Genomic DNA, 14120 nt, shown 5'->3' on the forward strand with positions numbered 1-14120 from the left:
CCCCTTCTGCTGGCGGGATCTGCTGCAGACAGTCAGAATTTCTTTTCGAATATTCAAAAGATCTGCTATACCCACAATATTTTGCCTTCTCTCAGCTTCGTAGCCCTAAATATACCACTTCAATGTCTTTCTACATTGCAGATTTGAACCTTCCTCTGAATTCTTCTACGGTAGTTTGAAACAGAGGAATAGGACCATGGACAGAGGTATAGCCTACCAATCACTGGTGCAGCAGGAAGGCAAACTCTTCCTGCCAAGAATCCCAGGAAGAGGGGTCTTTAAAAAAAACAAAAAAAAAAACAAAACACAACTCTCCTTTATGTGGGGGTCATTTTCTCCTTTTCTAGTGTCCCTGTGGTGTGGCACAGTTTCTTCTGGAAACACTGGTGCCCTCCATCGCCTCCATGCTCCTGAAACACAAACAGAATACTCATTCTAGCAGATGCAGCTCTTAAAATATTTTAAAATACTTTAACCATAAATATTTCAAACAGACCGAAAAATATAGAAAATAGGTTAATGAGCATACTCAACACATCTTAATATCTGATTTATTTGCTTTTAGGGTTTTTTGTTTGTTTTTGTTTAAAAAAAAAAGTCTTACAAGTAGAGTTGAAACCTATTGTTTAATCCCGATCTCATTCATTTCTCTATTTTTCCTCCTTTCCTCATTTCCCAAAAATAATCACTATCTTGAAGTTCCTATAAATCATTACTGTGCATGTTTTTATACTTTTATATTATATGTACATATTCATAAACCATATATAGCATTGCTTTGTGTTTGTAAACTGTAAAGGAATAGTATATCACTCTGTCCATAACTTTCTGCAGTACACTTTTTAGTCATCATGACTTTTTTAGGTTTATTCATGTTGCAACCTGGAGAACTAATTCATTAATTACACCTGTTATATATTATTCCCTTGTTTGAAATACCAAGTTACTTATCCATTTTCCTGCATTATGGATGTGTGGGTTGCTTTGAGTTTGGGATTGTTTGCTATTTAAATAACACTGCAATTAGCATTTAAATACCTGTCTCCTGGTGCACACCAAATGAGAGTTCTTCTAGGCCAGAAGTTCTTAACCTTGGTATTATTGACATTTTGGACTACATAACTCTTTGTTATGGGCTGATATTTATCCGCCTCCCTCACCTCTAAACTGAAGGGACCAGTAACACCCCCAATACACAGTGTGACAACCAGAAATGTCTTCAAACATTGCCAAATATTTTCTGGGGGGCAAAATCACCTTTGGTTGAAAACCACTAATCCAGGCAAGAGAACAACTGGTGGGTCTTAGAATTTATATAAGTATATATCACCATCTTGCTTTCTAAGAGTCCTGTTTCTCCTTTTCCTTTTTTTTTTTTTTAAGATTTTATTTATTTATTTGTCAGGATGAGCACAGGCAGACAGAGTGGCAGGCAGAGGCAGATGGAGAAGCAGGCTCCCGCTGAGCAAGGAGCCCGATGTGGGACTCAATCCCAGGACGCCGGGATCATGACCCGAGCCGAAGGCAGCGGCTCAACCAACTGAGCCACCCAGGCGTCCTCAATTTTTGGCATTTTCAAATTTTAAAATGTTTGCCTATTTATAGTTATGAAATGGTAATTTTTTTATTATTTTATTTTGTCTTCCCTTCATTTCTAGTGAGATTGTACTTCTATTGGCCATTAGGGTTTCTATTCTGTAAATTGCCTGTTCATATCCTTTGTCAGCTTTTCCTTCTAGTTATATCTTTTTTTTTTTTTTAAAGATTTTACTTATTTATTTGGCAGAGAGAGAGAGATCACAAGTAGGCAGAGAGACAGGGGGAAGTAGGCTTCCTGCTGAGCAGAGAGCCTGATGTAGGGCCCAGTCCCAGGACCCTGAGATCATGACCTGAGCCGAAGGCAGAGGCTTAACCCAGTGAGTGACCCAGGCACCCCACTACCTCTGGTTTTAAATTTTTATTTTGGGGCACCTGGGTGGCTCAGTGGGTTAAGCCGCTGCCTTCGGCTCAGGTCATGATCTCAGGGTCCTGGGATGGAGTCCCGCATCGGGCTCTCTGCTCAGCAGGGAGCCTGCTTCCTCCTTTCTCTCTCTGCCTGCCTCTCTGCCTACTTGTGATTTCTCTCTGTCAAATAGATAAATAAAATCTTTGAATTTTGATTTTTTTTTTTTTGGTAGGGCAAAACCCGTGACTTATTCTTTTTAAAATTGCCTTGGGTGTTATGGTTGATTATTTGTCCAAAGGGTATTGTCTCTTTCTCCTTTCTACCTGAACATAAATTGTTTTCAGGTGTACATGAACCCTACCCCACGGGGTGCTTAGTTTAAGCCCATTATAGTAATTAACATTCCATTGGGACTGGTTTGACCATAGGCATGTGTTGCATCTCTTGCCAATGAAACCTACATGGAACTGTGTTAGAGTGGAGATGGGATAGAATAGGGAAGTTTTCTTCTCCTTTAAAAAGATACAAAAGGAGACTTGTCCTTCCTCTCTTTGCACAGAGCTAAAAGAAAACATGATGGTTGAGACAATAACAACCATCTTTCCATTTTGAGAGGACAAGCTGGAGCCTAGCACACTGAGAATGGCAAGGCAAACAGATGAAAAGGTCCCAGATCTCAGTGATGTCATTGTGCTGCTGAATTAGCCAATCTTGAAGTGACCTACCACTGGACATCCCATGATGTGAAATAATAAACCTGTTATTATTTAAGCCACGTTAAGTTGTATATTCTTTCACTTGCAGCCAAAAACATCCCCACCTACTACAGTTAGTTTCAACCTTTTACTGTTCTGCATGAATTAAGTGATCATTGTTCCATTTTATGTAGTCAAGTTGGGATTTTTATTTTTTATTTATTTATTTTAAAAAAGATTTTATTTATTTATTTGACAGACAGAGATCACAAGTAGGCAGAGAGGCAGGCAAAGAGAGAGAGGGGGAAGCAGGCTCCCCATCAAGCAGAGAGCCTGACGTGGGGCTTGATCCCAGGACCCTGGGATCATGACCTGAGTCGAAGGCAGAGGCTTTAACCCACTGAGCCACCCAGGCGCCCCAGGTTGGGATTTTTAAAATTGGGTTTGCATTGAAATTAAACATTGACTTTAGAAGAAATGACATCTTTATTCATTTTAATGAATATTCCAATTCATGAATATGGTCTATGTCTCCACTTACTCAATCTTACTTTGCTCCACAAAAATATTTTATACATGAAAATCAACATTTTATTTATAGCTAAAAGTTCACTTTTGTGTTATATTTATTCCTAGCCAATTCATCACTTATAGCTGTTAAAAATGGTGTCTTTTGTTGCTATTAAGTATTGTACATGATAAATACTGAGATATAGGATTACAACTGAATCTTGTTTGTTGATCTTATACCCTGCTGCCTTGCTGAGTTGTCTTTTTAGTTCTAATATTTTTTCTAATATTTTTTCAGTATAGTGTGTTTGATTTTCTTTACAGACAATCATATTACCCAATTAAAGAGAGATTTTCTTTTCTTTTCCCTTACTGTGATAATAGAGATGCCATAGAGTCAATCATGGAAGACTGTGACCCAATTTCCTGTCATGTGCCCTTCCTTGCCTTCCTGCCTGATCATTCCCTAATGTAAGGCCCATCTTCAGGCAGTGGTGAGCGTTATTTTAGCCTTTTTAACAAGTTGCTTTGTGTGTGGGAGGGTGGAGGTTCTCAGTCTAGCCCCTGTTTTGAAACTACTAGTTTCAAACAGTGAACCTGGTTCTGGTTCCCACCTACTTCCCTTACTTTCAGTCTCCCTAACACTGCAGAAGCCCCGTTCCAGGATCCTCTGCCTCAGACCTGGACCCCAGCAGGCCCATGTCTTCAGTCTCTTGCTTTGCATTCCTGGTTCCTAGAAGAGTTCACAATTTGGTCCAACCGTTTCTTCTCATCCTTCTCTTTTATATTTTGAAGACCATTGGTTTGTGTTTGGAACTGATCAAGTCCCTCAAAGGTTCATGTACAACAACGTTTCCTTGACCAGAAATCACAATTCCGAATGTCTATTTTGTAAGAAGTTACACAACTAGCTTCTGCCCCTGCTGATACCACACATAGTAATTATCATCAAATGCAATTATACTTAGAATTTTCACTATGTTCTTTGGCTCTTCATACTTAATGAATGCTATAATGTCTGTGTTTGTCAACTGAGTGTGGGAAACAGAGGTAAACATTATTTTCAACACCTGAGAAAATAGGGGCTTCTTGTTTAATTGTGATCAAGAATAACTAGATAGAATTACAAGATTGTGAGTTCCTCCAGAGTATGGCTGTGCCTTGTCCATCCTGGAACTCATACAAAATGACCCTCCAATGAAAGTTTTTGAGCTGAGCAAACTAAATCCCGGGCCCATGTTAGCTTTATTCAACCAAATATCTCATGAATTGAGGAGACCTCCAAGAAGGTCCTTAATATCTAGGCAATGGTATGACTTGAAAAGGAAGGAACGGAAGGAGAAGAATAAGAGCAGCAAGAGCTGATTTTAAGCAAAGTGAATAAGAAGCTATTGTCAATGGCATTTCATCTAGAAAGTGATTTTGATTGAGATTTAGATTTTTATACTAATCCCCTTATATAAACTAGCTTAGTATGTAAATATAATCAAAATAGCATTCATTAAAATTGCAAAACTTATTTATTAAAATATGTAAAACAGCCAGCTGCAGCGGTAGAGATTAAGAAGTATAAAAATAAATTATTTTGCCAACAAATATTTATTGAGTTCCTACTATGTGCCAGCATTGGATAGGAAGTTGGAATACAAAGGTAAATAACACAGGTCCTCATGCAGCTAACCATCTAGTTAGGCCAAGTAATGGGCAAATAAATAATCCAAATATGATGGGTTAAGCTTCTTAAGAGTGTCAGTTCAAAGAGCTGTTGGTATAGTCATGTCCACAGTAGCATTATTCACAGTAGCCAAGAGGTAGAAGCAACCCAAGTGTCCATCAACAGATGAAGAGATAAACCAAATGTGGTGTATGTTTATAGTGGAATATTATTTGGCCTGAAAAAGCAATAAAATCCTGACACAGGGTGTAACATGGATGAGCTCTGAGGATATACTGAGTGTAATAAGCCAGTAACAAAAACACAAATACTAGGGGCACCTGGGTGGCTCAGTTGGTTAAGCATCTGTCTTAGGCTCAGGGCATGATCCCAGGGTCCTAGGATTGAGCCCGGCATTGGGCTCCATGTTCAGCAGGGAGCCTGATTCTCCCTCTTTCCGCTGCGGCTCCCCCGGCTTATTCTCCCTCTCCGTCTCTCATTCTCTCAAGTAAATAAATAAACTCTTTTTAAAAAACAACAACCCACAAATACTATATGATTCTACTTACACAAGATACCTAGAATAATCAAGTTCATAAAAACAGAAAGTAAAATGGTGGTTGCCCAGGCCTTGGGAGGATGGGGGGAGTAAGGAGAGGTTTCTTTTTTCTTTTCTTTTTTTTTTTTTTAAAGATTTTGTTTATTTATTTGACAGACAGAGATTACAAGTAGACAGAGAGGCAGACAGAGAGAGGAAGGGAAGCAGGCTCCCCGCTGAGCAGAGAGCCCGACGTAGGGCTCTATCCCAGGACCCTGGGGTCATGACCCGAGCCGAAGGCAGAGGCTTTAACCCACTGAGCCACCCAGGCGCCCTGGGAGAGGTTTCTTTAATGAGCATAGAGTTATGGTTTGGTCAGATGATAAAGTTCTAGAGAATGGATGCACAACAGTGTAAACATACTTAACACTATTAAACTATGCCCTTAAAATTGTTAAGGTGGTAAATATTATGTTATGTGCAATTTACTATAGTTTTTTTAAGAGTCAAAAAAAAAAAAGTGTCAGTTTCATGAGGGGAGGGGCCTGTTCCGTTCATGCTTAAGTTTCTACCATCTAACAGAATGCTTGGTGCATAGTAGGCCCTTGGCAAATATTTGACCTTCCTCTGGCTTCTCCTCCCCATCCAACATCCTACGCAACACAACAAAGGCCAGGTCCTCTGTGAGCCAATTCAGCAAACAGCACTTCTACCCTTAGGACCTAGAAGGGGAAGAATTTCAAATATTTGTGATTTAATTTTTATCCTGGTCACACCAACTATTCTTTACTTCTCAATTAGGCTTATCTGAGCTTTTTTTGGCATTTAAATTTCCTAAAGATAGATACTGTTTCTACTTCCCAGAACAGAGTTGTGATGGACTTTGTTAAGGAAAAAAAAAAAAAAAAAAGTGGAAGGAAGACTGTGAGGTGAAATCATTATAAGGCCAGTGTACAAATGGGCTCTGGAGGGGCACCTGGGTGGCTCAGTGGGTTAAAGCCTCTGCCTTCGGCCCAGGTCATGATCCCAGGGTCCTGGGATCGAGCCCCACATCTGCTCTCTGATCAGTGGGGAGCCTGCTTCCCTTCCTCTCTCTCTGCCTGCCTCTCTGCCTACTTGTGACATCTGTCTGTCAAATAAATAAAGAAAATCTTTAAAAAAAAAAAAAGGGGGCTCTGGAGCCATGTTTGTGGGGCGCAGGAGGAAGGATGAAGTCATTAGCATATATTTGCAGTTCGACTGCCTGTTCCCTCCCTTCACTGGCTCAGTCTGATTCCAGTTGCTTAGTTTATTCTTTTGTTTGTTTTTTTCCCCTCTGGTCAAAAATAGAAAGACCAAAAAAAAAAAAAAAGTTTCCTTGTACTTATTTCAGCTTTTTTACTTTTTTCCTCATGTCTTTGTTTTCTCATTTGCCATGATCCTTCTTCCTGCCACCTGCTCATTTCTCTGCTTTTCCTACCTTTTCCAATTAGGGCTTTTCCTTGTGTTCTATACATCTGGCTTTGTGCCTGGTATCCATGAAGGGCAGGTAAGTTTGGCATTTAGTTACAGCACAGACATGGAACCTGCCAAGGGCCTGAAGGATTAGCACTGAGGAATTTCCTGTTTCTGGCCCAGGCACTGGACAGTGCTCCCTATCGTTGGTTCTGACTACATCCTGGCCCTGGGCATGCTTGTTGCTAGGCTTCAGAGTAGCACAGAAGTGCATTGCCTAAAGTTGCCAAAGTCTGGAGGAGAAAGGCATCAGGGTATCCTTCTTTCTCCTCAAGCTGGTCTGCTGGGAGGCTATGTGCAGACCAGAGCCAACCCAGGCCTTCTTGGAAACACGGTCAACCATAGAACCAAGCAAGGTTTCCAGGCCTGGAGATTTGATCATATTCCTTTTTTTTTTTTTTTTTTTTTTAAGATTTTATTTATTTATTTGACAGAGAGAGAGATCACAAGTAGGCAGAGAGAGAGGAGGAAGCAGGCTCCCTGCCAAGCAGAAAGCCAGATGTGGGGCTTGATTCCAGGACCCTGAGATCATGACCTGAACCGAAGGCAGAGGCTTAACCCACTGAGCCACCCAGGCGCCCCGATCATGTTCCTTTTAAAATGTAATATTTACATAGTTCTTGCTGTGACAGACACTATTCGAAGTGTCCCTTTTTTTTTTTTTTTTTTTTTTTTTTTAGATTTTATTGATTTATTTGACAGAGAGAGGAGACACAGCCAGAGAGGGAATATAAGCAGGGGGAATGGGAGAGGGAGAAGGAGAAGCAGGCTTCCCACTGAGCAAGGAGCCTGATTTGGGACTCGACTCCAGGACCCTGGGATCATGACCTGAGCCAAAGGCAGATGCTTAACAACTGGGCCACCCGGGGGTCCCCTGGAGTGCTTTTCATTAGCAACTCATGTAACCCTTTAAATATTCATTCACTTAAGCCTTACAACAACCCTTCCAACAATCCAGGAATATTGCCTGGATTTTGCGGAGGAGGAAACTGAGACCCAGAGAGGTTAAGTGATTGCTCAAGGTCCCTAAGCGATCTGAACCCAGAGAGACTGGCTCCTGAATCCATACTTTTAACCAACTTATGGGTATCACACCCTCGCTTTTTGAAAGTATACATGACACCCCTTCACTTTTACAAGAAACCTACGTTAGTACTTGGTTTTCTTAACCAAAAGAAATCCGAAGAGGATTTTTGCTTTTACCAAAAAAAAAAAAAAAAAAAAAAAAAAGGCGAAAAGCAAAAGCAACATGTTCAGCGTTTGCTGTGCACAGAGCCCACATGTGCAGAGACCGGGGCGGGGGGCACCCTGAGCCGCAAGAGTGGCCCTGCCAAGCTCCTTCTCTGAGAACAACACCAAGCATCTTTGCGCCAAATACCCAGATCTTCGAACTGTGTCTGTGAGCATCTGTGTTTGATCTCGACCGTTAGCATCCGTTAGCAAGAGGTGTTCGAGTTATCAGCCTCAGAGAGGTGTTTTTTTGTTTGCTTTTTTTTTTAGTAAATTGATGGTAATAGCTTCTCTGCTTCAGGCCATTTCAACTTATGGAAGGGTTTGTAGGCGTGCTCTACTTCCATATAGTGGGGGACACCAACACGACGCTGCCTCTCTGGCATATGTGGTCTCCCAGGATCTCGTTTGGAGATCTCAGACCTTATTTTATCAGATATCTTCTCCCAGATATCACACCCTCTGATAGGAGCAGGGCGATGTGTGTATCCCTCTGAAATTTCTGGGTGGCTCTTGGGGTACCTGCCAGCAATCATGTGTTCACAAGCTCCGTCCTGCAGAAGACATAAGAACCAGGCCTTCTCTCTCTCTGGAGATCAGGGTACCAGAGAACAATTTCTACTCATACAAACTTTAAGAAATAAAATTTTAGCATACATTTGATAAAAATAAAATGTCACATTATGCCACACCTTGTATGAAGTGCTGTCCCTCACCCCCATGAGCAATGATGTTACCCTGGGATCTTCCCCCAGTCAGGGCGAGTCGGTAGGGAGCAGTCCCCAACTTCTCCACCCAGACCCTTGGGAACAGCATCATGAATTTTTTAGATGGTTGGCTGGACTTGGGAGCGCAGTTCAGAGCTATAGGACAGATCTTCCGGTGAGAGTAGCAAACGGGTCTGGAGAGGAGCCCGTGACTTCGGCCTCTTTGCCCTGGAAGATTATGCCACGGCCCTGCGTATCTGCAGATCCTCTGACCTTCCCTATCTCCCTCTGGCTGTGCCCCAAATGGCTTTCCTTGGTAAAAGCTGGGTTAGCAGAGAAAAAAGCTTCACAGGAAGTTAGGATGCGTTTGGCTTTCTGCTGTCCACACGAACTCTGACCTATGTTGAAGGACTGGGTCTCCTCATTGGACAGAGAGAGATTTGTCTCTGGACTCTTCATGACCTCTGCCAGCTTCCTGCTCATAAATCCAAGGCCTCTGCCCATTCTCCATCTCCAAATATGTGTTCTGGATCTGCCTCCTATTGAGCCCTAGTTCTAATCTGGCTGGCCCTGGGAGACAGTGAATTCCTGTTAAGAAATTAGCTGACAACATCTGAGTCATGGGCTCTCCTCTGTATAATACATTTGCATCTTAATAGGAATATTCAAAACCAAAAAGTTAAAAAAAATAAAAGACTGAGTATCTCAGGATGAAGTGTCAGGCTCCTTTACACAGAGATCTGGGAGCCGATGTTCTGTAGGTCTCCCCACATTTGTATATGCACCTAGACTGGCCATCAAGTCAATGTCGGGTCCACAGACATCCTCAAATCCAAAACAAAAACTTCACTTTGCAGCAACAGCTGTCTCTCTTTGAGTGTGTTCTTAGGACTCACCAAATCCTAGGACCCACAATAGGGCAGGCTAAAGAGTTCCGTTTACTGGCAATTTGGAGCATAGTCCTTTGTCAAGTGGGGTATTTCCTCTGACATCACTGAATTGCTCGTCAGCTCCAAAATGGGTCTTTGCCAGGAAAACCTGAACTGGAGAGGAGGCTGGGCCTTCGGGGAAGAGAGCCTGTGTCCTGGTGGGCTGGGTGTGTTTGTCCCAGGCATCTCTCAGAGGTGCTGACTCCCTGGGCTAATGCACTTTTGACCCAAGAGGGGAAAAATGGTGTAAACTGTGGAGCTGCCTGGGTGGGATTTTTGAACTGCCAGGATGGTGACGGACCCTGTTCCACCTACACCATCAGAAGCTTCGGTCTTCCTTCCGTGTCCACCCGGCCTGTCACCTCCCACTTCCCCTCCACGATCCCTTCCTCCCTCCTTGTTCTCACGAAGACGGGCCTAGGTGACACCTTCTGCTTCCAAAACCTCCTTTGTGCTCTTCTTTGACTCAATCTTTCCTCCTCTAAGGCCAGAAGGTTGGCATCTGTCTCCCATCTTGTGCAGCCTGCCATCCCTGGCTAACCATGGTTTTATAATTGTCTCTGGTTAAAGTTTAAATAGATGGGTTTCAGCCCAAGAGAAGAATGTAAACAAGCCCTTTCTGCAGTCTTGCAGAACTGCTGACTTCCAGTGCTTTTGAATTCTGTGCTAGGAAATTCATTCAGCTCCTCCCTACCCAAGGAACTGAGAGCCGCCACTGGGCTTTCAGAGACGCGAGAGCCACTCTGAAACCATCGAGAGGCTTTTAGATAATCTACACTTTTCTTTTTAACTCAATTAAGCCATCAGGATCCAATTCCCACTCTAGGATGTTCGTCTGGGGTATCAGAGAGAGAACAGTTAAGCAATCTTCACGAGCCAGCCTCTGAAGAAAGGAAGGAAGTGAAAGGAATTGTCATTTCCTGGACGGAATTTTTTTGTGGGGGGCAGAGAGGATTGTATTTGTTGCCCCGGGTTTTTGGGTTGATGAGGCTTTCTTACGAATCGTGAGAATGGGATCGTTCTCAGCCAATGTGGAAGGAAGAAGAGCGGCTCGGGTTTGAGCTAGTGATTCAGGCATAATCCCCTCATTTGCTGTGTTTCCTCCAAAGTAAGCAGGACATTGTTTTGAGTCTTGATTAAAAATATTGATTTTCTATATTTTTCTATTTTGTGTACTTCGTGTGCTTGTGATCTGGTGTCAGGATGAATTCAGCAATAATTCTGGATGTTTTAGTCAAGGATTTGATTGGACCTTTGCCTTCTCTTACTCAAAAACCTTCAGTAATTGTCCCGTTGCAATTTCCGGCTCTTGTTCGGAGCCTTCCATGGACTGGCTCCAACCCGCTTTCACCTTCCACTAGTCCAGCCATGCGCTGACCTCACCGAACTTTCCACCCGGTCCTGGAACACATTCCCTCACTCTGCAGTGTCCCAACGCCTGCTGACCCCTCCCCCCACCTCCTCAGAGTCTTCCCCAGATGCTATCTTCCTGTGTTCTGTGAACTTGCCCTGTTCTCCCGGTGCCATCCAACCAACCACTCCTGCCCTCGGTTCTCCAGCAGCCCATGACTGTCGCCGTCCCAGCAGCCCTTATTTCGCTGTTTGTTGGCCAGCCTGTGTCATGGGTCAGCTTCCTACACTAGCTACTTGCTCCTTGAATGGAAGACAGTTCATTCATCCACCAAACAGCCCTGCCTCATACGTGGCCCATCGTCAGTGATCAAAAATATTCCTTTATTTTTAAACGTCTCCGAAAACTTGATGCCAATATTTTCAAAAGAGCTCTTGAGAGGATCCAAGAGGAGTGAAGAAAGGACTTTGGAGCCAGACAGATCTGAGTTCAAATCTAAGCTCTGTTGAGTATTAGTACCTGGACGGCTTCCTTTCCAAGCCTCGTCGTCTTTGTTGGTAAAATGAAGATAATCAGATTTCCTTTATGAATTTTTATGAGAATTAAGATGAGATCATGCAAGTAATGAACCTAACACAGTTCTATCTTGTCTTTACCATCCCTTGATGTTAAAACATTTTTTTTATATTTTTAATTTTTTTAATTTTTAATATTTTAAATTTTTATTATTTTTTTTTAAGTAGGCTCCATGCTGGGCATGGAGCAATGCAGATCTCGATCCCATAAGCCTGAGATCAAGACCTGAGCTGAGATCAAGAGTGGGATGTTCAAATTGTGAGCCACCTGGCCCCCCGATGTCAAAACATTTTAAATGTTGAAACATTTTACTCTGGAACATGAATTGTATTAATCCGTTTATAGATATGTGCCACATCTTCCTGCTAGTAGTACAACCTTCCTAGATACAACAATTTCCTCTCACACTCATGAGTTTTTCAAAGGTTTATATTATAAATAGAGTCAGACTTACCTATTGGTCACCTGAAGAAATCTCACTAATGGGAAGATGATGAGCAGAGCTCTGTTTTCTGTTATTTTCACATGTGGAGTGTCATCCTCACATCACACTGATCTCTTCATGTCCCAGGTTAGCTTTAAAGAGAAAAAGACACACCGATTAGGACACTGTTCTTTTCCCCCTCCACCAAAAGTCAGTTGCTACTTTCTCCCATGGGAGGGGAGCAGTGAATTCCATTCATCTATCCAACATTTATTGAATGCCTATCATGTGCCAAGATACTAAGATAAAAGATGAATCAGCTAAGGTCTGTGCCTTTAGAAGTCTGAATCTAATGAGTTTGGGATAGCAGGCAGATAAGCAATTAAATGAGACCAGGATTGTACAGGGACAGATGAGATGGTCAGCCTGTCAGGAACAGCTTCCGGAAGGGGTTATATGTGAACTGAGTCTTGAAATATCAGTATGTGGCTGTCAACAATGGCAGCAAAACACTTCAGGTGGAGAAACTCCAAGTCCAGCTCCTTCCCCTCTGGTGGCTTCATGGAGCCTGAAGCATCAGGCTCTACCTTCTCTCCCCTGTTATGGTCTTCTCTGCAGCCCAAGCCACTCAAGTCCTTCCTTGGCAGCAGCAGCATTGTTAGTGCTGGTTCCAGTCAGAGAACTGACATGAGAGGCTCTGCTGCTGCTTCTGCTGCCAGGACCAGAAAACAGCTGGAGTTGTTTGAGCTCCCTGGGGGAGGATGGAGGAGCTGAACATGCATGTGCATCCATACCTGGGTCCGTGGGTAGAGTGCGTGTGTGGGGGGGGCGGGGGTTGTTCATCTGGGTGACGGGCTAAATGCTGATCTGCAGGTGTTGCCACAGAAAACAGAATTGGATATTCAGAAAATGAAGTGACAGCTCAGGATCTCATGGACAAGCCAAAAGACAGCTCCGAGAAGGGGGAGGTGGAAATAACCTCAACCAAAACAGAATGAAACAGAGAAGGAAGTTGCATCAGAAGAGGAAGAATGCCAATGTCATGTTGAAGAGCCACAAATGTCACAAAACAAAAATAAAACGTGGGACTCTTGTTTTATCTAGTCAAATACAATTAACATATTTTCTTCCTCAGAGCATTATTAAAATCACTGAAAATTACTGAAATGAGTGTAGCAAACAGGGAGAACACAGAAAAACACAAACAAAAAATTGATTTTTTTTAATGTTACATACATCATACTTTATTTGGGTTAGTGAGGGATTATAATTTTGTCTTTTACCTCCATATACAAGTTTCTCTTCTCCAGTACTTAAAAAAATATATATTAGGAGCTCCTGGGTGGCTCAGTGGTTTGGGCTGCTGCCTTTGGCTCGGGTCATGATCTCAGGGTCCTGGGATCGAGTCCCGCATCGGGCTCTCTGCTCCGCAGGAAGCCTGCTTCTCTCTCTCTCTCTCTCTCTCTCTCTCTGCCTGCCTCTCTGCCTACTTGTGATCTCTGTCTGTCAAATAAATAAATAAAATCTTTAAAAAATATATATATATATTAAAAACAAGTTCTGAGATGGACTTACTGAAGAACACTTAAAAGGTCTCATTATTAGTACAAATTGGGAAATTTTAATAAAATACTCTAATGATAATGAAGTGATTGAAGAGGTCAGAACAATAAATATAGATCCCAAGGATGCTGTGTTTCTTTCTTTCTTTTTTTTTTTTAAAGTTTTTTTACTTGTTTATTTTTAAGTAATCTCTGCCCCCAACGGCCCCCAACGTGAGGCTCAAACTCACAACCCGGAGACCAAGAGTCACATGCTCTTCCAAATCAGCCATCCAGATGTCCCCCCTCCCCTCCAGGGATATCAAGTTTTTCATTTCTGTTCACATATAAATGTTAGTGTCTTTACCAAAAAGGAATAAAAGAGGAGTCTTCCTTTTGATTACATTCTTGTAATCACAAAAATGAAAACTTTATGGGATCGACTTTAGGTGAGGGGGTTTTATAAAAAGTTAATATAACCCTGGGGTAAGCATGGTATCAAGACTTGTATGAGGCTTTTGACTAT

At 42.3% G+C, this 14120-nt stretch overlaps 1 protein-coding gene and 1 long non-coding RNA gene across 2 annotated transcripts in view; both read left to right on the forward strand.

The window, feature by feature from the left end:
- The window catches only part of LOC131829779 (uncharacterized), a 29158-nt gene extending 15598 nt beyond the window's left edge, over positions 1 to 13560 (forward strand). Inside the window, exon 3 of the long non-coding RNA XR_009352991.1 lies at positions 12927 to 13560. This is a non-coding gene — a long non-coding RNA (uncharacterized LOC131829779). The remainder of the gene's footprint in view (positions 1 to 12926) is intronic.
- MKLN1 (muskelin 1) overlaps positions 1 to 14120 on the forward strand; it is a 337870-nt gene that overhangs the window by 74224 nt on the left and 249526 nt on the right. The window lies entirely within an intron of this gene.

This window comes from Mustela lutreola, chromosome 4, assembly GCF_030435805.1.
Source record: "Mustela lutreola isolate mMusLut2 chromosome 4, mMusLut2.pri, whole genome shotgun sequence".
NCBI lineage: Eukaryota > Metazoa > Chordata > Mammalia > Carnivora > Mustelidae > Mustela > Mustela lutreola.